The sequence below is a fragment of the Eubalaena glacialis genome, chromosome 8 (assembly GCF_028564815.1).
Source record: "Eubalaena glacialis isolate mEubGla1 chromosome 8, mEubGla1.1.hap2.+ XY, whole genome shotgun sequence".
Lineage (NCBI taxonomy): Eukaryota > Metazoa > Chordata > Mammalia > Artiodactyla > Balaenidae > Eubalaena > Eubalaena glacialis.
In genome coordinates this window covers 39,531,902-39,555,907 of record NC_083723.1, presented here as the reverse complement: position 1 = coordinate 39,555,907, position 24,006 = coordinate 39,531,902, and positions in this window count along the sequence as shown.

Sequence of the window (24,006 nt, the reverse complement as noted above, 5' to 3'; positions counted from 1 at the left end):
AAGAACTCCTCCATGTACAGATGGATTATTAGCTGGTGAAACAATGAAACAATGCCATTTGCAGCACCATAGATGAGTCTAGACGTAATCACGCCACTTGTAGTAAGTGAGAAAGCAAAACACACATATCCTATCATATCACTTTTAGGAGTTACCTAAAAGTGTACCCTACCCTAACCCGTACCCTAACCTGTACCCTAACCCGAACCCTAACCCTAACCCTAAACTACCCTTGACTGCTTCTCTCTCCAGCACATTTCCTAAGCACTAGTGTTTTAAGGAACAGGTTAAAAAGAAAATCCTAATGTGATTTCTTTATAATGTGTGTGTTCTTTATCTTATCCTAGTGTCTAAAAGCTTCTCCATGGCTGGACCTCAAATAATATTCCTTTACGTACTAAGTGGTATCTAGAGAGTGGGATAGGTTTAATAAATACCCTAACCCTAACGTGTACCCTAACCCTAACGCGTACCCTAACCCTAACCCATCACCTAACCCTAACACGTAGCCTAATCCTAACCCATACCCTAAACCTAGCCCTAACCCTAAAACTAACCTTAACCCTAACCCTAAACTACCCTTGACTGCTTCTGCCTCCAGTAGATTTCCTAAGCACTAGTGTTTTAAGGAACAGGTTAAAAAGAAAATCCTAATGTGATTTCTTTATAATGTGTGAGTTCTTAATCTTATCCTACTGTCTAAAAGCTTCTCCATGGCTGGACCCCAAATAATATTCCTTTATGTGCTAAGTGGTATCTAGCGAGTGGGATAGGTTTAATAAGTACCCTAACCCTAACACGTACCCTAACCCTAACCCATAACCTAACCCTAACACGTACCCTAACCCTAGCCCTAAACCTAAAACTAACCCTAAACCTACCCATACTCTACACCGTACCCTCGCCCGTACCCTAAGCCATACCCTAACCCTAACCCCAACCCTAACACTAACCCTAACCCGTAACCTAAGCCGTACCCTAACCCTAAACCTAACACTAACCCTAACCCTAACACTTACCCTAAGCCTAACCCTTGACTGCTTCTGCCTCCAGTAGATTTCCTAAGCACTAGTGTTTTAAGGAACAGGTTAAAAAGAAAATCCTAACGTGATTTCTTTATAATGTGTGTGTTCTTAATCTTATCCTAGTGTCTAAAAGCTTCTCCATGGCTGGACCCCAAATAATATTCCTTAACATGCTAAGTGGTATCTAGCGAGTGGGATAGGTTTAATAAATACCCTAACCCTAACACGTACCCTAACCTTAACCCATAACCTAACCCTAACACGTACCCTAATCCTAAACCATACCCTAAACCTAGCCCTAACCCTAAAACTAACCCTAACCCATACTCTACACCATACCCTCGCCGTAGCCTAAGCCGTACCCTAAGCCTAACACTAAACCTAACACTAACCCTAACCCGTAACCTAAGCCGTACCCTAACCCTAAACCTAACCCTAACCCTAACCCTAACCCTTGACTGCTTCTGCCTCCAGTAGGTTTCCTAAGCACTAGTGTTTTAAGGAACAGGTTAAAAAGAAAATCCTAATGCGATTTCTTTATAATGTGGGAGTTCTTAATCTTATCCTACTGTCTAAAAGTTTCTCCATGGCTAGACCTCAAATAATACTACTTTACGTGCTAAGTGGTATGTAGCGAGTGGGATAGGTTTAATAAATAACTTAACCCTAACACGTACCCTAACCCTAACCCATAACGTACCCCTAACACGTACCCTAATCCTAAACCGTACCCTAAACCTACCCTTAACCCTAACCCTAACCCTAAGCCATACCCTACGCCATAGCCTCACCTGTACCCTAACCCGTACCCTAAGCCGTACCCTAACCCTAACCCTAACCCTAAACTACCCTTGACTGCTTCTGCCTCCAGTAGATTTTCTAAGCACTAGTGTTTTAAGGAACAGGTTAAAAAGAAAATCCTAATGTGATTTCTTTATAATGTGTGTGTTCTTTATCTTATCCTAGTGTCTAAATGCTTCTCCATGGCTGGACCGCAAATAATATTCCTTTACGTGCTAACTGGTATATAGCGAGTGGGAAAGGTTTAATAAATAACTTAACCCTAACGCGTACCTTAACCCTAACCCATAACCTAACCCTAACACGTATCCTAATCCTAAACCGTACCGTAAACCTACCATTAACCCTAAAGCTAACCCTAACACATACCCTACGCCATACACTCACCCGTACCCTGTTACCACTGGCTGGTAGGTCTGTTTCCCTAGTACCAGCGTGGAGAACGTAGAAAGGCTGCCGCCCTCTGGCCGTTACCTGCAAAAGCAGGTTTAAAGCTTGAGCTAATGGTCACTTCATATGAACTAGTACTGCAGGGCTGTAAATGAAACCTGCCCTCAAAATGTCTTGAGGGAGGTAATGGCCAAAATATTTCAAAAGGTGACACATACTTTAAGTAAACACTTAGAAGAACTAAGCTCTAATCACAGCTGGAAAAATAAAAAGCACATGTCTTAAAGCTCAATTTCAACACATTATGAGACACATGCAAATTCAACCACAAAGAGGTATCAGCACACACCAGTCAGAATAACCATCAGCAAAAAACTACAAAGAATAAATGCTGAAGGTGCTGTGGAGAAGTGCATACCCTCAACTTTACGTGGGACGTAACCTGGAAAGAGCCACTAAAGAGAACAGAATGGAGGTGCCTTTGAAAGGTAAACATTGAGCTACCATATGATCCAACAGACCCATTCCTGGAACTATAACCTAAGAAGACAGAATTGGAAAGACACAGGCAGGCAAATCTGCATTGCATGGTATTACAATAGCCAAGATATGGAAGTAACCAAAAAGTCCACCGACAGATGGGTGGACAAAGAAGAACTGCTACATGTACACATGGAATATGAGCTAGCGAAAAAATGAAACAATGCCATTTGCAGCACCATAGATGAGTCTAGAAGTAATCAAGCAACTTGTAGTAAGTGAGACAGCGAAAGACACATATCCTATCATATCACATACAGGTGTTACCTAAAAATTGAAACAAACGAAGATATTTCCACAGAGAAAGGCAATCACAGATTCAGTACAAAAACTTATGCTTCGCCAAATGGAAAGGTGTGAGGATTGGATACACTACCATATTGAGGTTAACGGAGAGATACAAACACATGTGAAATATATAATCACCAAAGATCTACGGAATACCAAGGGAAGACTACTCAACATTGTGTCATAACCTACATGGGAAAAGGATCTGAAGAAGAATAGATATATGTATATGTGTGAAAGAAGCACATCTTGCACACCTAGAACAAACAAAACATTGTAATCAAGTTTGCTGTGATAAAAAATAAAAATTAACTTAAAACTACGAACAAGAAGTAATGAGACATAAACTTAAAGGGCTTTTTCCTGGCACATTCCATTCTAATTTACAACCTAGAACACCACTTCCAGTAAGGCTCTGTTGCCCTAGTAACCAGATTTGGTAAAGGAGAAATGCTGCCGCCTTGTGGCCCATTCCCGCAAGAGCAGCTTTTAACCCACAGCTCATGGTCACTTAATATTCACAAGGACTCAGGCCTGTAAAGGACACCTGCCCTCAAAATTGTGCTGAGGTAGGGAATGGATAAAACAATTCAAAACAGGCAACATTTTCAAGAAGATAGTATGAAGAGGTAAGTTTTACTCACTCTCTTTTTAAAAAAAGGAAAATGGATAAAAGCTCAACCCCAGGAAGTATTAGACTCATGCAATCTAATCTACAAAAAGTTTTCAACTCACACCAGTCGACTGACCATCAGCAAAAAGCCTACAAACAATCAATGCTGAAGAGGTTTTAGAGAACTGTGTACCCTCTAGCTGCTGGTGAGATGTAAAGTGGTTAACAGCCAATAATGAGAACAGAAAGGAGCTGCGTTTAAAAGGAAAAAGTGAGGTACCATTCAGTCCAGCAGGCGCACCAATGGGCCTCTCACCTGAGAAGACCAGAATCAAGAAGACCCGGGCTGCAAAAGCTGCACTGCAGCCTTATTCACAATAGACAAGACAGTGAAGCAACCAAAATGTCCATCAACAGATGAAGGGATAAAGAAGAAGTGGTCCATGTACACAATGAATACTAGCCATGGAAAACCATGAAACACTGCTCTTTGAGGCACCATAGATGATCTTGGAGATAATCACAGAACATGAGGGAAGTCGGAAAGCAAAAGTCCTATATCCTATGAAATCACTTATAGGCGTTATCTAATAACTGACACAAATGAACATATTTCCACAGGGAAAGGCAATCACAGACTTATAAAAAAAAACTATGCTTACCTAAAAGGAAAGGTGGGGGGAATGGATAAATGAAGATTAGCGTTACCATCTGTATACAAATTCATATTATATACATATATCAAAAAGACCGACCATATAGCAAGGGAGGTTGACGGAACACTCTGTAATAATTTACATGGGAAGAGGATCTCTACATAAATAGATATATATAATGTGTAAATGAACCAGAGTGTGTACACCTTGGACAAACAACATTCGAACCATTACCCCAATGTAAAAAATTAAAACAACGAACTAGAAGTAATGAGACATAAACTTATGGGTGGTTTTCCTGGCACATTCCATTCAAATTTACAACCTAGGTAAACGACTTCCAGAACGGCTCTGCTGCCCTAGTACCCAGATTTGGGAATGGAGAAATGCTGCCTCCTTGTGGCCGTTTCCCACAACAGCAGCTTTAAACCCACTGCAAAAGGTCACTAAATATTCACCAATTCAGTTCTGTAAATGACACCTGCCCTCCAAAAAATACTGAGGTCGAAAATCGACCAAAAAATTCAAGAGTGCAACCTTCCAAAAAGACAATTTGAAGAGGTAGATTGTACTCACACTTTTTTTTTCTTTTTTCTTTTAACACAAAAGAAAAAGGCGTGGAAAAATGATGAATTTTAGGAATTTTTTAAAGACATGTCAACCCAAATTACAAAAACCTATCAGCTCACAGCAGTCAGAATGGCCCTCGACAAAAATGCTGCAAACAATAAATGCTGACGTGATTGTGGAGAAATGAGTACCCTCGATTCTAAGGGGGACGTGGTAAGAGCCACTAATGAAAGCACAATTGAGGTGCCTTGAAAAGGTAACATTGAGCTACCATACCAGTCAATCAATCATACCCACTGCTGGGTGTATCACCTGAGAAAATGAAAATCCAAAAGTCACAGGCTGGCAATCCTGCACTCCAGCAATAGTTACCATAGGCAACACTTGGAAGCAACGAAAACGTCCATCAACAGAGGAATGCACCAAGAAGAAGTGGTCCATGTACACAATGGAAAATTTGCCATGGAAAACATTGAAGCACTGCTCTTTGAGGCACCATACATGAGCCTGGAGATAATTACAAAACATGAAGTAGGACGGAAAGCAAAAGACCTATATCCTATAATATCACTTATGGCATTATCTAATAACTGACACAAATGAACATATTTCCAAAGAGAAAGACACTCACGGGCTTAGAAAACAAACTATGCTCATCTAAAAGGAAAGGAGGGGGGAATTGATAAATAAAGAATAGTGTTACTATACGTATACAAATACATATTATATACATGTATCAAAAAGACCGAACATATAGCAAGGGAGGTCTATGGAACACTGTAATATTTTACATGGGAAGAGGATCTGTACATTAATAGACATACATAATGTGCAAATGAACCAGATTGTGTACACCTAGGACAAACAATATTCTAATCTTTACTCTGATTAAAGAAATTTAAAAAACCAAGAAGAAGTAATGAGACATAAACTTATGCGGCTTTCTCCTGGCAAATTCCATTCTCATTTACAACCTAGGACAACGACTTCCAGAAAGGCTCTGCTGCCCTAGTACCCAGATTGGGGAATGGAGAAATGCTGCCTCCTTGTGGCCGTTTCCCACAACAGCAGCTTTAAACCCACTGGGAAAGGTCACTAAGTATTCACCAACGTGCAGTTCTGTAAATGACACCTGCCCTCCAAAAAATTTCTGGGGTCAAAAATCGACCAAAAAATTCAAAAGAGGGCAACCTTCGAAGAAGACAATTTCAAGAGGTATATTGTACACACGGTTTTTTCTTTTAAGTGAAAAGAAAAAGGCGTGGGAAAATGATAAAATTTAGGAATTTTGAAAGATACGCAAACCGAAATTACAAATACCTATCAGCTCACAGCAGTCAGAATGGCCATCAGCAAAAATGCTGCAAACAATACATGCTGAAGGGATTGTGGAGAAATGTGTACCCTGAGCTCTAAGGGGGACGTGGTAAGAACCATTACTGTAAACACAATGGAGGTGCTTTGAAAAGGTAAACATTGAGCTACCAGTGAATCAAGCATACCATCTGCTGAGCCTATCACCTGAGAAAATGAGAATCAAAAAGTCACAGGCTGGCAAACCTGTACGCCAGCATTACTTACCATAGTCAACACATGGAAGCAACAAAAATGTCCATCAACAGAGGAATGCACCAAGAAGAAGTGGTCCATGTATACAACGGAATAGTACTCCAGTAAAAATTATAAATTAAATTTAAAAAACAAACAAATGTAAGGAGACATCAGCATCTGTGAGTTTCTCCGGGCACATTCCACTCTAATTTATAACCGAAGAGCACCACTGGCTGGTAGGTCTGTTTCCCTAGTACCAGCGTGGGGAACGTAGAAAGGCTGCCGCCCTCTGGCCGTTACCTGCAAAAGCAGGTTTAAAGCTTGAGCTAATGGTCACTTCATATGAACTAGTACTGCAGGGCTGTAAATGAAACCTGCCCTCAAAATGTCTTGAGGGAGGTAATGGCCAAAATATTTCAAAAGGTGACACATACTTCAAGTAAACACTTTGAAGAACTAAGCTCTAATCACAGCTGGAAAAATAAAAAGCACATGTCTTAAAGCTCAATTTCAACGCATTATGAGACACATGCAAATTCAACCACAAAGAGGTATCAGCTCACACCAGTCAGAATAACCATCAGCAAAAAACTACAAAGAATAAATGCTGTAGGTGCTGTGGAGAAATGCATACCCTCACCTTTATGTGGGACGTAACCTGGAAAGAGCCACTAAAGAGAACAGAATGGAGGTGCCTTTAAAAGGTAAACATTGAGCTACCATATGATCCAGCAGGCCCACTCCTGGACCTACAATCTAAGAAGACAGAATTGGAAAGACACAGGCAGGCAAATCTGCATTGCACAGTATTACAATAGCCAAGATATGGAAGTAACCAAAAAGTCCACCAACAGATGGGTGGACAAAGAAGAACTCCTCCATGTACAGATGGATTATTAGCTGGTGAAACAATGAAACAATGCCATTTGCAGCACCATAGATGAGTCTAGACGTAATCACGCCACTTGTAGTAAGTGAGAAAGCAAAACACACATATCCTATCATATCACTTTTAGGAGTTACCTAAAAGTGTACCCTACCCTAACCCGTACCCTAACCTGTACCCTAACCCGAACCCTAACCCTAACCCTAAACTACCCTTGACTGCTTCTCTCTCCAGCACATTTCCTAAGCACTAGTGTTTTAAGGAACAGGTTAAAAAGAAAATCCTAATGTGATTTCTTTATAATGTGTGTGTTCTTTATCTTATCCTAGTGTCTAAAAGCTTCTCCATGGCTGGACCTCAAATAATATTCCTTTACGTACTAAGTGGTATCTAGAGAGTGGGATAGGTTTAATAAATACCCTAACCCTAACGTGTACCCTAACCCTAACGCGTACCCTAACCCTAACCCATCACCTAACCCTAACACGTAGCCTAATCCTAACCCATACCCTAAACCTAGCCCTAACCCTAAAACTAACCCTAACCCTAACCCATACCCTACGCCATACCCTCACGCGTACCCTAAGCCGTAACCTAACCCTAACCCTTACCCTAACCCTAACCCTAAACTACCCTTGACTGCTTCTGCCTCCAGTAGATTTCCTAAGCACTAGTGTTTTAAGGAACAGGTTAAAAAGAAAATCCTAATGTGATTTCTTTATAATGTGGGAGTTCTTAATCTTATCCTACTGTCTAAAAGCTTCTCCATGGCTGGACCCCAAATAATATTCCTTTATGTGCTAAGTGGTATCTAGCGAGTGGGATAGGTTTAATAAGTACCCTAACCCTAACACGTACCCTAACCCTAACCCATAACCTAACCCTAACACGTACCCTAACCCTAGCCCTAAACCTAAAACTAACCCTAAACCTACCCATACTCTACACCGTACCCTCGCCCGTACCCTAAGCCATACCCTAACCCTAACCCCAACCCTAACACTAACCCTAACCCGTAACCTAAGCCGTACCCTAACCCTAAACTTAACACTAACCCTAACCCTAACCCTTGACTGCTTCTGCCTCCAGTAGATTTCCTAAGCACTAGTGTTTTAAGGAACAGGTTAAAAAGAAAATCCTAATGTGATTTCTTTATAATGTGTGTGTTCTTAATCTTATCCTAGTGTCTAAAAGCTTCTCCATGGCTGGACCCCAAATAATATTCCTTAACATGCTAAGTGGTATCTAGCGAGTGGGATAGGTTTAATAAATACCCTAACCCTAACACGTACCCTAACCTTAACCCATAACCTAACCCTAACACGTACCCTAATCCTAAACCATACCCTAAACCTAGCCCTAACCCTAAAACTAACCCTAACCCATACTCTACACCATACCCTCGCCGTAGCCTAAGCCGTACCCTAAGCCTAACACTAAACCTAACACTAACCCTAACCCGTAACCTAAGCCGTACCCTAACCCTAAACCTAACCCTAACCCTAACCCTAACCCTTGACTGCTTCTGCCTCCAGTAGGTTTCCTAAGCACTAGTGTTTTAAGGAACAGGTTAAAAAGAAAATCCTAATGTGATTTCTTTATAATGTGGGAGTTCTTAATCTTATCCTACTGTCTAAAAGCTTCTCCATGGCTAGACTCCAAATAATACTACTTTACGTGCTAAGTGGTATGTAGCGAGTGGGATAGGTTTAATAAATAACTTAACCCTAACACGTACCCTAACCCTAACCCATAACCTACCCCTAACACGTACCCTAATCCTAAACCGTACCCTAAACCTACCCTTAACCCTAACCCTAACCCTAAGCCATACCCTATGCCATAGCCTCACCTGCACCCTAACCCGTACCCTAAGCCGTACCCTAACCCTAACCCTAACCCTAAACTACCCTTGACTGCTTCTGCCTCCAGTAGATTTTCTAAGCACTAGTGTTTTAAGGAACAGGTTAAAAAGAAAATCCTAATGTGATTTCTTTATAATGTGTGTGTTCTTTATCTTATCCTAGTGTCTAAATGCTTCTCCATGGCTGGACCGCAAATAATATTCCTTTACGTGCTAACTGGTATATAGCGAGTGGGAAAGGTTTAATAAATAACTTAACCCTAACGCGTACCTTAACCCTAACCCATAACCTAACCCTAACACGTATCCTAATCCTAAACCGTACCCTAAACCTACCCTTAACCCTAAAGCTAACCCTAACACATACCCTACGCCATACACTCACCCGTACCCTATCACCACTGGCTGGTAGGTCTGTTTCCCTAGTACCAGCGTGGGGAACGTAGAAAGGCTGCCGCCCTCTGGCCGTTACCTGCAAAAGCAGGTTTAAAGCTTCAGCTAATGGTCACTTCATATGAACTAGTACTGCAGGGCTGTAAATGAAACCTGCCCTCAAAATGTCTTGAGGGAGGTAATGGCCAAAATATTTCAAAAGGTGACACATACTTCAAGTAAACACTTTGAAGAACTAAGCTCTAATCACAGCTGGAAAAATAAAAAGCACATGTCTTAAAGCTCAATTTCAACACATTATGAGACACATGCAAATTCAACCACAAAGAGGTATCAGCTCACACCAGTCAGAATAACCATCAGCAAAAAACTACAAAGAATAAATGCTGAAGGTGCTGTGGAGAAGTGCATACCCTCAACTTTTCGTGGGACGTAACCTGGAAAGAGCCACTAAAGAGAACAGAATGGAGGTGCCTTTGAAAGGTAAACATTGAGCTACCATATGATCCAACAGACCCATTCCTGGAACTATAACCTAAGAAGACAGAATTGGAAAGACACAGGCAGGCAAATCTGCATTGCATAGTATTACAATAGCCAAGATATGGAAGTAACCAAAAAGTCCACCGACAGATGGGTGGACAAAGAAGAACTGCTACATGTACACATGGAATATGAGCTAGCGAAAAAATGAAACAATGCCATTTGCAGCACCATAGATGAGTCTACAAGTAATCACGCAACTTGTAGTAAGTGAGACAGCGAAAGACACATATCCTATCATATCACATACAGGTGTTACCTAAAAATTGAAACAAACGATGATATTTCCACAGAGAAAGGCAATCACAGATTCAGAACAAAAACTTATGCTTCGCCAAATGGAAAGGTGTGAGGATTGGAAACACTACCATATTGAGGTTAACGGAGAGATACAAACACATGTGAAATATATAATCACCAAAGATATACGGAATACCAAGGGAAGACTACTAAACATTGTGTCATAACCTACATGGGAAAAGGATCTGAAGAAGAATAGATATATGTATATGTGTGAAAGAAGCACGTCTTGCACACCTAGAACAAACAAAACATTGTAATCAAGTTTGCTGTGATAAAAAATAAAAATTAACTTAAAACTACGAACAAGAAGTAATGAGACATAAACTTAAAGGGCTTTTTCCTGGCACATTCCATTCTAATTTACAACCTAGAACACCACTTCCAGTAAGGCTCTGTTGCCCTAGTAACCAGATTTGGTAAAGGAGAAATGCTGCCGCCTTGTGGCCCATTCCCGCAAGAGCAGCTTTTAACCCACAGCTCATGGTCACTTAATATTCACAAGGACTCAGGCTTGTAAAGGACACCTGCCCTCAAAATTGTGCTGAGGTAGGGAATGGATAAAACAATTCAAAACAGGCAACATTTTCAAGAAGATAGTATGAAGAGGTAAGTTTTACTCACTCTCTTTTTAAAAAAAGGAAAATGGATAAAAGCTCAACCTCAGGAAGTATTAGACTCATGCAATCTAATCTACAAAAAGTTTTCAACTCACACCAGTCGACTGACCATCAGCAAAAAGCCTACAAACAATCAATGCTGAAGAGGTTTTAGAGAACTGTGTACCCTCTAGCTGCTGGTGAGATGTAAAGTGGTTAACAGCCAATAATGAGAACAGAAAGGAGCTGCGTTTAAAAGGAAAAAGTGAGGTACCATTCAATCCAGCAGGCGCACCAATGGGCCTCTCACCTGAGAAGACCAGAATCAAGAAGACCCGGGCTGCAAAAGCTGCACTGCAGCCTTATTCACAATAGACAAGACAGTGAAGCAACCAAAATGTCCATCAACAGATGAAGGGATAAAGAAGAAGTGGTCCATGTACACAATGAATACTAGCCATGGAAAACCATGAAACACTGCTCTTTGAGGCACCATAGATGATCTTGGAGATAATCACAGAACATGAGGGAAGTCGGAAAGCAAAAGTCCTATATCCTATGAAATCACTTATAGGCGTTATCTAATAACTGACACAAATGAACATATTTCCACAGGGAAAGGCAATCACAGACTTATAAAAAAAAAACTATGCTTACCTAAAAGGAAAGGTGGGGGGAATGGATAAATGAAGATTAGCGTTACCATCTGTATACAAATTCATATTATATACATATATCAAAAAGACCGACCATATAGCAAGGGAGGTTGACGGAACACTCTGTAATAATTTACATGGGAAGAGGATCTCTACATAAATAGATATATATAATGTGTAAATGAACCAGAGTGTGTACACCTTGGACAAACAACATCCGAACCATTACCCCAATGTAAAAAATTAAAACAACGAACTAGAAGTAATGAGACATAAACTTATGGGTGGTTTTCCTGGCACATTCCATTCAAATTTACAACCTAGGTAAACGACTTCCAGAACGGCTCTGCTGCCCTAGTACCCAGATTTGGGAATGGAGAAATGCTGCCTCCTTGTGGCCGTTTCCCACAACAGCAGCTTTAAACCCACTGCAAAAGGTCACTAAATATTCACCAATTCAGTTCTGTAAATGACACCTGCCCTCCAAAAAATACTGAGGTCGAAAATCGACCAAAAAATTCAAGAGTGCAACCTTCCAAAAAGACAATTTGAAGAGGTAGATTGTACTCACACTTTTTTTTCTTTTTTCTTTTAACACAAAAGAAAAAGGCGTGGAAAAAATGATGAATTTTAGGAATTTTTAAAGACATGTCAACCCAAATTACAAAAACCTATCAGCTCACAGCAGTCAGAATGGCCCTCGACAAAAATGCTGCAAACAATAAATGCTGACGTGATTGTGGAGAAATGAGTACCCTCGATTCTAAGGGGGACGTGGTAAGAGCCACTAATGAAAGCACAATTGAGGTGCCTTGAAAAGGTAACATTGAGCTACCATACCAGTCAATCAATCATACCCACTGCTGGGTGTATCACCTGAGAAAATGAAAATCCAAAAGTCACAGGCTGGCAATCCTGCACTCCAGCAATAGTTACCATAGGCAACACTTGGAAGCAACGAAAACGTCCATCAACAGAGGAATGCACCAAGAAGAAGTGGTCCATGCACACAATGGAATATTAGCCATGGAAAACATTGAAGCACTGCTCTTTGAGGCACCATACATGAGCCTGGAGATAATTACAAAACATGAAGTAGGACGGAAAGCAAAAGACCTATATCCTATAATATCACTTATGGCATTATCTAATAACTGACACAAATGAACATATTTCCAAAGAGAAAGACACTCACGGGCTTAGAAAACAAACTATGCTCATCTAAAAGGAAAGGAGGGGGGAATTGATAAATAAAGAATAGTGTTACTATACGTATACAAATACATATTATATACATGTATCAAAAAGACCGAACATATAGCAAGGGAGGTCTATGGAACACTGTAATATTTTACATGGGAAGAGGATCTGTACATTAATAGACATACATAATGTGCAAATGAACCAGATTGTGTACACCTAGGACAAACAATATTCTAATCTTTACTCTGATTAAAAAAATTTAAAAAACCAAGAAGAAGTAATGAGACATAAACTTATGCGGCTTTCTCCTGGCAAATTCCATTCTCATTTACAACCTAGGACAACGACTTCCAGAAAGGCTCTGCTGCCCTAGTACCCAGATTGGGGAATGGAGAAATGCTGCCTCCTTGTGGCCGTTTCCCACAACAGCAGCTTTAAACCCACTGGGAAAGGTCACTAAGTATTCACCAACGTGCAGTTCTGTAAATGACACCTGCCCTCCAAAAAATTTCTGGGGTCAAAAATCGACCAATAAATTCACAAGAGGGCAACCTTCGAAGAAGACAATTTCAAGAGGTATATTGTACACACGGTTTTTTCTTTTAAGTGAAAAGAAAAAGGCGTGGGAAAATGATAAAATTTAGGAATTTTGAAAGATACGCAAACCGAAATTACAAATACCTATCAGCTCACAGCAGTCAGAATGGCCATCAGCAAAAATGCTGCAAACAATACATGCTGAAGGGATTGTGGAGAAATGTGTACCCTGAGCTCTAAGGGGGACGTGGTAAGAACCATTACTGTAAACACAATGGAGGTGCTTTGAAAAGGTAAACATTGAGCTACCAGTGAATCAAGCATACCATCTGCTGAGCCTATCACCTGAGAAAATGAGAATCAAAAAGTCACAGGCTGGCAAACCTGTACACCAGCATTACTTACCATAGTCAACACATGGAAGCAACAAAAATGTCCATCAACAGAGGAATGCACCAAGAAGAAGTGGTCCATGTATACAACGGAATAGTACTCCAGTAAAAATTATAAATTAAATTTAAAAAACAAACAAATGTAAGGAGACATCAGCATCTGTGGGTTTCTCCGGGCACATTCCACTCTAATTTATAACCGAAGAGCACCACTGGCTGGTAGGTCTGTTTCCCTAGTACCAGCGTGGGGAACGTAGAAAGGCTGCCGTCCTCTGGCCGTTACCTGCAAAAGCAGGTTTAAAGCTTGAGCTAATGGTCACTTCATATGAACTAGTACTGCAGGGCTGTAAATGAAACCTGCCCTCAAAATGTCTTGAGGGAGGTAATGGCCAAAATATTTCAAAAGGTGACACATACTTCAAGTAAACACTTTGAAGAACTAAGCTCTAATCACAGCTGGAAAAATAAAAAGCACATGTCTTAAAGCTCAATTTCAACGCATTATGAGACACATGCAAATTCAACCACAAAGAGGTATCAGCTCACACCAGTCAGAATAACCATCAGCAAAAAACTACAAAGAATAAATGCTGTAGGTGCTGTGGAGAAATGCATACCCTCACCTTTATGTGGGACGTAACCTGGAAAGAGCCACTAAAGAGAACAGAATGGAGGTGCCTTTAAAAGGTAAACATTGAGCTACCATATGATCCAGCAGGCCCACTCCTGGACCTACAATCTAAGAAGACAGAATTGGAAAGACACAGGCAGGCAAATCTGCATTGCACAGTATTACAATAGCCAAGATATGGAAGTAACCAAAAAGTCCACCAACAGATGGGTGGACAAAGAAGAACTCCTCCATGTACAGATGGATTATTAGCTGGTGAAACAATGAAACAATGCCATTTGCAGCACCATAGATGAGTCTAGACGTAATCACGCCACTTGTAGTAAGTGAGAAAGCAAAACACACATATCCTATCATATCACTTTTAGGAGTTACCTAAAAGTGTACCCTACCCTAACCCGTACCCTAACCTGTACCCTAACCCAAACCCTAACCCTAACCCTAAACTACCCTTGACTGCTTCTCTCTCCAGCACATTTCCTAAGCACTAGTGTTTTAAGGAACAGGTTAAAAAGAAAATCCTAATGTGATTTCTTTATAATGTGTGTGTTCTTTATCTTATCCTAGTGTCTAAAAGCTTCTCCATGGCTGGACCTCAAATAATATTCCTTTACGTACTAAGTGGTATCTAGAGAGTGGGATAGGTTTAATAAATACCCTAACCCTAACGTGTACCCTAACCCTAACGCGTACCCTAACCCTAACCCATCACCTAACCCTAACACGTAGCCTAATCCTAACCCATACCCTAAACCTAGCCCTAACCCTAAAACTAACCCTAACCCTAACCCATACCCTACGCCATACCCTCACGCGTACCCTAAGCCGTAACCTAACCCTAACCCTTACCCTAACCCTAACCCTAAACTACCCTTGACTGCTTCTGCCTCCAGTAGATTTCCTAAGCACTAGTGTTTTAAGGAACAGGTTAAAAAGAAAATCCTAATGTGATTTCTTTATAATGTGTGAGTTCTTAATCTTATCCTACTGTCTAAAAGCTTCTCCATGGCTGGACCCCAAATAATATTCCTTTATGTGCTAAGTGGTATCTAGCGAGTGGGATAGGTTTAATAAGTACCCTAACCCTAACACGTACCCTAACCCTAACCCATAACCTAACCCTAACACGTACCCTAACCCTAGCCCTAAACCTAAAACTAACCCTAAACCTACCCATACTCTACACCGTACCCTCGCCCGTACCCTAAGCCGTACCCTAACCCTAACCCCAACCCTAACACTAACCCTAACCCGTAACCTAAGCCGTACCCTAACCCTAAACTTAACACTAACCCTAAGCCTAAGCCTTGACTGCTTCTGCCTCCAGTAGATTTCCTAAGCACTAGTGTTTTAAGGAACAGGTTAAAAAGAAAATCCTAATGTGATTTCTTTATAATGTGTGTGTTCTTAATCTTATCCTAGTGTCTAAAAGCTTCTCCATGGCTGGACCCCAAATAATATTCCTTAACATGCTAAGTGGTATCTAGCGAGTGGGATAGGTTTAATAAATACCCTAACCCTAACACGTACCCTAACCTTAACCCATAACCTAACCCTAACACGTACCCTAATCCTAAACCATACCCTAAACCTAGCCCTAACCCTAAAACTAACCCTAACCCATACTCTACACCATACCCTCGCCGTAGCCTAAGCCGTACCCTAAGCCTAACACTAAACCTAACACTAACCCTAACCCGTAACCTAAGCCGTACCCTAACCCTAAACCTAACCCTAACCCTAACCCTAACCCTTGACTGCTTCTGCCTCCAGTAGGTTTCCTAAGCACTAGTGTTTTAAGGAACAGGTTAAAAAGAAAATCCTAATGTGATTTCTTTATAATGTGGGAGTTCTTAATCTTATCCTACTGTCTAAAAGCTTCTCCATGGCTAGACTCCAAATAATACTACTTTACGTGCTAAGTGCTATGTAGCGAGTGGGATAGGTTTAATAAATAACTTAACCCTAACACGTACCCTAACCCTAACCCATAACCTACCCCTAACACGTACCCTAATCCTAAACCGTACCCTAAACCTACCCTTAACCCTAACCCTAACCCTAAGCCATACCCTATGCCATAGCCTCACCTGCACCCTAACCCGTACCCTAAGCCGTACCCTAACCCTAACCCTAACCCTAAACTACCCTTGACTGCTTCTGCCTCCAGTAGATTTTCTAAGCACTAGTGTTTTAAGGAACAGGTTAAAAAGAAAATCCTAATGTGATTTCTTTATAATGTTTGTGTTCTTTATCTTATCCTAGTGTCTAAATGCTTCTCCATGGCTGGACCGCAAATAATATTCCTTTACGTGCTAACTGGTATATAGCGAGTGGGAAAGGTTTAATAAATAACTTAACCCTAACGCGTACCTTAACCCTAACCCATAACCTAACCCTAACACGTATCCTAATCCTAAACCGTACCCTAAACCTACCCTTAACCCTAAAGCTAACCCTAACACATACCCTACGCCATACACTCACCCGTACCCTATCACCACTGGCTGGTAGGTCTGTTTCCCTAGTACCAGCGTGGGGAACGTAGAAAGGCTGCCGCCCTCTGGCCGTTACCTGCAAAAGCAGGTTTAAAGCTTGAGCTAATGGTCACTTCATATGAACTAGTACTGCAGGGCTGTAAATGAAACCTGCCCTCAAAATGTCTTGAGGGAGGTAATGGCCAAAATATTTCAAAAGGTGACACATACTTCAAGTAAACACTTTGAAGAACTAAGCTCTAATCACAGCTGGAAAAATAAAAAGCACATGTCTTAAAGCTCAATTTCAACACATTATGAGACACATGCAAATTCAACCACAAAGAGGTATCAGCTCACACCAGTCAGAATAACCATCAGCAAAAAACTACAAAGAATAAATGCTGAAGGTGCTGTGGAGAAGTGCATACCCTCAACTTTTCGTGGGACGTAACCTGGAAAGAGCCACTAAAGAGAACAGAATGGAGGTGCCTTTGAAAGGTAAACATTGAGCTACCATATGATCCAACAGACCCATTCCTGGAACTATAACCTAAGAAGACAGAATTGGAAAGACACAGGCAGGCAAATCTGCATTGCATAGTATTACAATAGCCAAGATATGGAAGTAACCAAAAAGTCCACCGACAGATGGGTGGACAAAGAAGAACTGCTACATGTACACATGGAATATGAGCTAGCGAAAAAATGAAACAATGCCATTTGCAGCACCATAGATGAGTCTACAAGTAATCACGCAACTTGTAGTAAGTGAGACAGCGAAAGACACATATCCTATCATATCACATACAGGTGTTACCTAAAAATTGAAACAAACGATGATATTTCCACAGAGAAAGGCAATCACAGATTCAGAACAAAAACTTATGCTTCGCCAAATGGAAAGGTGTGAGGATTGGAAACACTACCATATTGAGGTTAACGGAGAGATACAAACACATGTGAAATATATAATCACCAAAGATATACGGAATACCAAGGGAAGACTACTAAACATTGTGTCATAACCTACATGGGAAAAGGATCTGAAGAAGAATAGATATATGTATATGTGTGAAAGAAGCACGTCTTGCACACCTAGAACAAACAAAACATTGTAATCAAGTTTGCTGTGATAAAAAATAAAAATTAACTTAAAACTACGAACAAGAAGTAATGAGACATAAACTTAAAGGGCTTTTTCCTGGCACATTCCATTCTAATTTACAACCTAGAACACCACTTCCAGTAAGGCTCTGTTGCCCTAGTAACCAGATTTGGTAAAGGAGAAATGCTGCCGCCTTGTGGCCCATTCCCGCAAGAGCAGCTTTTAACCCACAGCTCATGGTCACTTAATATTCACAAGGACTCAGGCTTGTAAAGGACACCTGCCCTCAAAATTGTGCTGAGGTAGGGAATGGATAAAACAATTCAAAACAGGCAACATTTTCAAGAAGATAGTATGAAGAGGTAAGTTTTACTCACTCTCTTTTTAAAAAAAGGAAAATGGATAAAAGCTCAACCTCAGGAAGTATTAGACTCATGCAATCTAATCTACAAAAAGTTTTCAACTCACACCAGTCGACTGACCATCAGCAAAAAGCCTACAAACAATCAATGCTGAAGAGGTTTTAGAGAACTGTGTACCCTCTAGCTGCTGGTGAGATGTAAAGTGGTTAACAGCCAATAATGAGAACAGAAAGGAGCTGCGTTTAAAAGGAAAAAGTGAGGTACCATTCAATCCAGCAGGCGCACCAATGGGCCTCTCACCTGAGAAGACCAGAATCAAGAAGACCCGGGCTGCAAAAGCTGCACTGCAGCCTTATTCACAATAGACAAGACAGTGAAGCAACCAAAATGTCCATCAACAGATGAAGGGATAAAGAAGAAGTGGTCCATGTACACAATGAATACTAGCCATGGAAAACCATGAAACACTGCTCTTTGAGGCACCATAGATGATCTTGGAGATAATCACAGAACATGAGGGAAGTCGGAAAGCAAAAGTCCTATATCCTATGAAATCACTTATAGGCGTTATCTAATAACTGACACAAATGAACATATTTCCACAGGGAAAGGCAATCACAGACTTATAAAAAAAAAACTATGCTTACCTAAAAGGAAAGGTGGGGGGAATGGATAAATGAAGATTAGCGTTACCATCTGTATACAAATTCATATTATATACATATATCAAAAAGACCGACCATATAGCAAGGGAGGTTGATGGAACACTCTGTAATAATTTACATGGGAAGAGGATCTCTACATAAATAGATATATATAATGTGTAAATGAACCAGAGTGTGTACACCTTGGACAAACAACATTCGAACCATTACCCCAATGTAAAAAATTAAAACAACGAACTAGAAGTAATGAGACATAAACTTATGGGTGGTTTTCCTGGCACATTCCATTCAAATTTACAACCTAGGTAAACGACTTCCAGAACTGCTCTGCTGCCCTAGTACCCAGATTTGGGAATGGAGAAATGCTGCCTCCTTGTGGCCGTTTCCCACAACAGCAGCTTTAAACCCACTGCAAAAGGTCACTAAATATTCACCAATTCAGTTCTGTAAATGACACCTGCCCTCCAAAAAATACTGAGGTCGAAAATCGACCAAAAAATTCAAGAGTGCAACCTTCCAAAAAGACAATTTGAAGAGGTAGATTGTACTCACACTTTTTTTTTCTTTTTTCTTTTAACACAAAAGAAAAAGGCGTGGAAAAATGATGAATTTTAGGAATTTTTAAAGACATGTCAACCCAAATTACAAAAACCTATCAGCTCACAGCAGTCAGAATGGCCCTCGACAAAAATGCTGCAAACAATAAATGCTGACGTGATTGTGGAGAAATGAGTACCCTCGATTCTAAGGGGGACGTGGTAAGAGCCACTAATGAAAGCACAATTGAGGTGCCTTGAAAAGGTAACATTGAGCTACCATACCAGTCAATCAATCATACCCACTGCTGGGTGTATCACCTGAGAAAATGAAAATCCAAAAGTCACAGGCTGGCAATCCTGCACTCCAGCAATAGTTACCATAGGCAACACTTGGAAGCAACGAAAACGTCCATCAACAGAGGAATGCACCAAGAAGAAGTGGTCCATGCACACAATGGAATATTAGCCATGGAAAACATTGAAGCACTGCTCTTTGAGGCACCATACATGAGCCTGGAGATAATCACAAAACATGAAGTAGGACGGAAAGCAAAAGACCTATATCCTATAATATCACTTATGGCATTATCTAATAACTGACACAAATGAACATATTTCCAAAGAGAAAGACCCTCACGGGCTTAGAAAACAAACTATGCTCATCTAAAAGGAAAGGAGGGGGGAATTGATAAATAAAGAATAGTGTTACTATACTTATACAAATACATATTATATACATGTATCAAAAAGACCGAACATATAGCAAGGGAGGTCTATGGAACACTGTAATATTTTACATGGGAAGAGGATCTGTACATTAATAGACATACATAATGTGCAAATGAACCAGATTGTGTACACCTAGGACAAACAATATTCTAATCTTTACTCTGATTAAAAAAATTTAAAAAACCAAGAAGAAGTAATGAGACATAAACTTATGCGGCTTTCTCCTGGAAAATTCCATTCTCATATACAACCTAGGACAACGACTTCCAGAAAGGCTCTGCTGCCCTAGTACCCAGATTGGGGAATGGAGAAATGCTGCCTCCTTGTGGCCGTTTCCCACAGCAGCAGCTTTAAACCCACTGGGAAAGGTCACTAAGTATTCACCAACGTGCAGTTCTGTAAATGACACCTGCCCTCCAAAAAATTTCTGGGGTCAAAAATCGACCAAAAAATTCAAAAGAGGGCAACCTTCGAAGAAGACAATTTCAAGAGGTATATTGTACACACGGTTTTTTCTTTTAAGTGAAAAGAAAAAGGCGTGGGAAAATGATAAAATTTAGGAATTTTGAAAGATACGCAAACCGAAATTACAAATACCTATCAGCTCACAGCAGTCAGAATGGCCATCAGCAAAAATGCTGCAAACAATACATGCTGAAGGGATTGTGGAGAAATGTGTACCCTGAGCTCTAAGGGGGACGTGGTAAGAACCATTACTGTAAACACAATGGAGGTGCTTTGAAAAGGTAAACATTGAGCTACCAGTGAATCAAGCATACCATCTGCTGAGCCTATCACCTGAGAAAATGAGAATCAAAAAGTCACAGGCTGGCAAACCTGTACGCCAGCATTACTTACCATAGTCAACACATGGAAGCAACAAAAATGTCCATCAACAGAGGAATGCACCAAGAAGAAGTGGTCCATGTATACAACGGAATAGTACTCCAGTAAAAATTATAAATTAAATTTAAAAAACAAACAAATGTAAGGAGACATCAGCATCTGTGGGTTTCTCCGGGCACATTCCACTCTAATTTATAACCGAAGAGCACCACTGGCTGGTAGGTCTGTTTCCCTAGTACCAGCGTTGGGAACGTAGAAAGGCTGCCGCCCTCTGGCCGTTACCTGCAAAAGCAGGTTTAAAGCTTGAGCTAATGGTCACTTCATATGAACTAGTACTGCAGGGCTGTAAATGAAACCTGCCCTCAAAATGTCTTGAGGGAGGTAATGGCCAAAATATTTCAAAAGGTGACACATACTTCAAGTAAACACTTTGAAGAACTAAGCTCTAATCACAGCTGGAAAAATAAAAAGCACATGTCTTAAAGCTCAATTTCAACGCATTATGAGACACATGCAAATTCAACCACAAAGAGGTATCAGCTCACACCAGTCAGAATAACCATCAGCAAAAAACTACAAAGAATAAATGCTGTAGGTGCTGTGGAGAAATGCATACCCTCACCTTTATGTGGGACGTAACCTGGAAAGAGCCACTAAAGAGAACAGAATGGAGGTGCCTTTAAAAGGTAAACATTGAGCTACCATATGATCCAGCAGGCCCACTCCTGGACCTACAATCTAAGAAGACAGAATTGGAAAGACACAGGCAGGCAAATCTGCATTGCACAGTATTACAATAGCCAAGATATGGAAGTAACCAAAAAGTCCACCAACAGATGGGTGGACAAAGAAGAACTCCTCCATGTACAGATGGATTATTAGCTGGTGAAACAATGAAACAATGCCATTTGCAGCACCATAGATGAGTCTAGACGTAATCACGCCACTTGTAGTAAGTGAGAAAGCAAAACACACATATCCTATCATATCACTTTTAGGAGTTACCTAAAAGTGTACCCTACCCTAACCCGTACCCTAACCTGTACCCTAACCCGAACCCTAACCCTAACCCTAAACTACCCTTGGCTGCTTCTCTCTCCAGCACATTTCCTAAGCACTAGTGTTTTAAGGAACAGGTTAAAAAGAAAATCCTAATGTGATTTCTTTATAATGTGTGTGTTCTTTATCTTATCCTAGTGTCTAAAAGCTTCTCCATGGCTGGACCTCAAATAATATTCCTTTACGTACTAAGTGGTATCTAGAGAGTGGGATAGGTTTAATAAATACCCTAACCCTAACGTGTACCCTAACCCTAACGCGTACCCTAACCCTAACCCATCACCTAACCCTAACACGTAGCCTAATCCTAACCCATACCCTAAACCTAGCCCTAACCCTAAAACTAACCCTAACCCTAACCCATACCCTACGCCATACCCTCACGCGTACCCTAAGCCGTAACCTAACCCTAACCCTTACCCTAACCCTAACCCTAAACTACCCTTGACTGCTTCTGCCTCCAGTAGATTTCCTAAGCACTAGTGTTTTAAGGAACAGGTTAAAAAGAAAATCCTAATGTGATTTCTTTATAATGTGTGAGTTCTTAATCTTATCCTACTGTCTAAAAGCTTCTCCATGGCTGGACCCCAAATAATATTCCTTTATGTGCTAAGTGGTATCTAGCGAGTGGGATAGGTTTAATAAGTACCCTAACCCTAACACGTACCCTAACCCTAACCCATAACCTAACCCTAACACGTACCCTAACCCTAGCCCTAAACCTAAAACTAACCCTAAACCTACCCATACTCTACACCGTACCCTCGCCCGTACCCTAAGCCGTACCCTAACCCTAACCCCAACCCTAACACTAACCCTAACCCGTAACCTAAGCCGTACCCTAACCCTAAACCTAACACTAACCCTAAGCCTAACCCTTGACTGCTTCTGCCTCCAGTAGATTTCCTAAGCACTAGTGTTTTAAGGAACAGGTTAAAAAGAAAATCCTAATGTGATTTCTTTATAATGTGTGTGTTCTTAATCTTATCCTAGTGTCTAAAAGCTTCTCCATGGCTGGACCCCAAATAATATTCCTTAACATGTTAAGTGGTATCTAGCGAGTGGGATAGGTTTAATAAATACCCTAACCCTAACACGTACCCTAACCTTAACCCATAACCTAACCCTAACACGTACCCTAATCCTAAACCATACCCTAAACCTAGCCCTAACCCTAAAACTAACCCTAACCCATACTCTACACCATACCCTCGCCGTAGCCTAAGCCGTACCCTAAGCCTAACACTAAACCTAACACTAACCCTAACCCGTAACCTAAGCCGTACCCTAACCCTAAACCTAACCCTAACCCTAACCCTAACCCTTGACTGCTTCTGCCTCCAGTAGGTTTCCTAAGCACTAGTGTTTTAAGGAACAGGTTAAAAAGAAAATCCTAATGTGATTTCTTTATAATGTGTGAGTTCTTAATCTTATCCTACTGTCTAAAAGCTTCTCCATGGCTAGACTCCAAATAATACTACTTTACGTGCTAAGTGCTATGTAGCGAGTGGGATAGGTTTAATAAATAACTTAACCCTAACACGTACCCTAACCCTAACCCATAACCTACCCCTAACACGTACCCTAATCCTAAACCGTACCCTAAACCTACCCTTAACCCTAACCCTAACCCTAAGCCATACCCTACGCCATAGCCTCACCTGCACCCTAACCCGTACCCTAAGCCGTACCCTAACCCTAAACTACCCTTGACTGCTTCTGCCTCCAGTAGATTTTCTAAGCACTAGTGTTTTAAGGAACAGGTTAAAAAGAAAATCCTAAT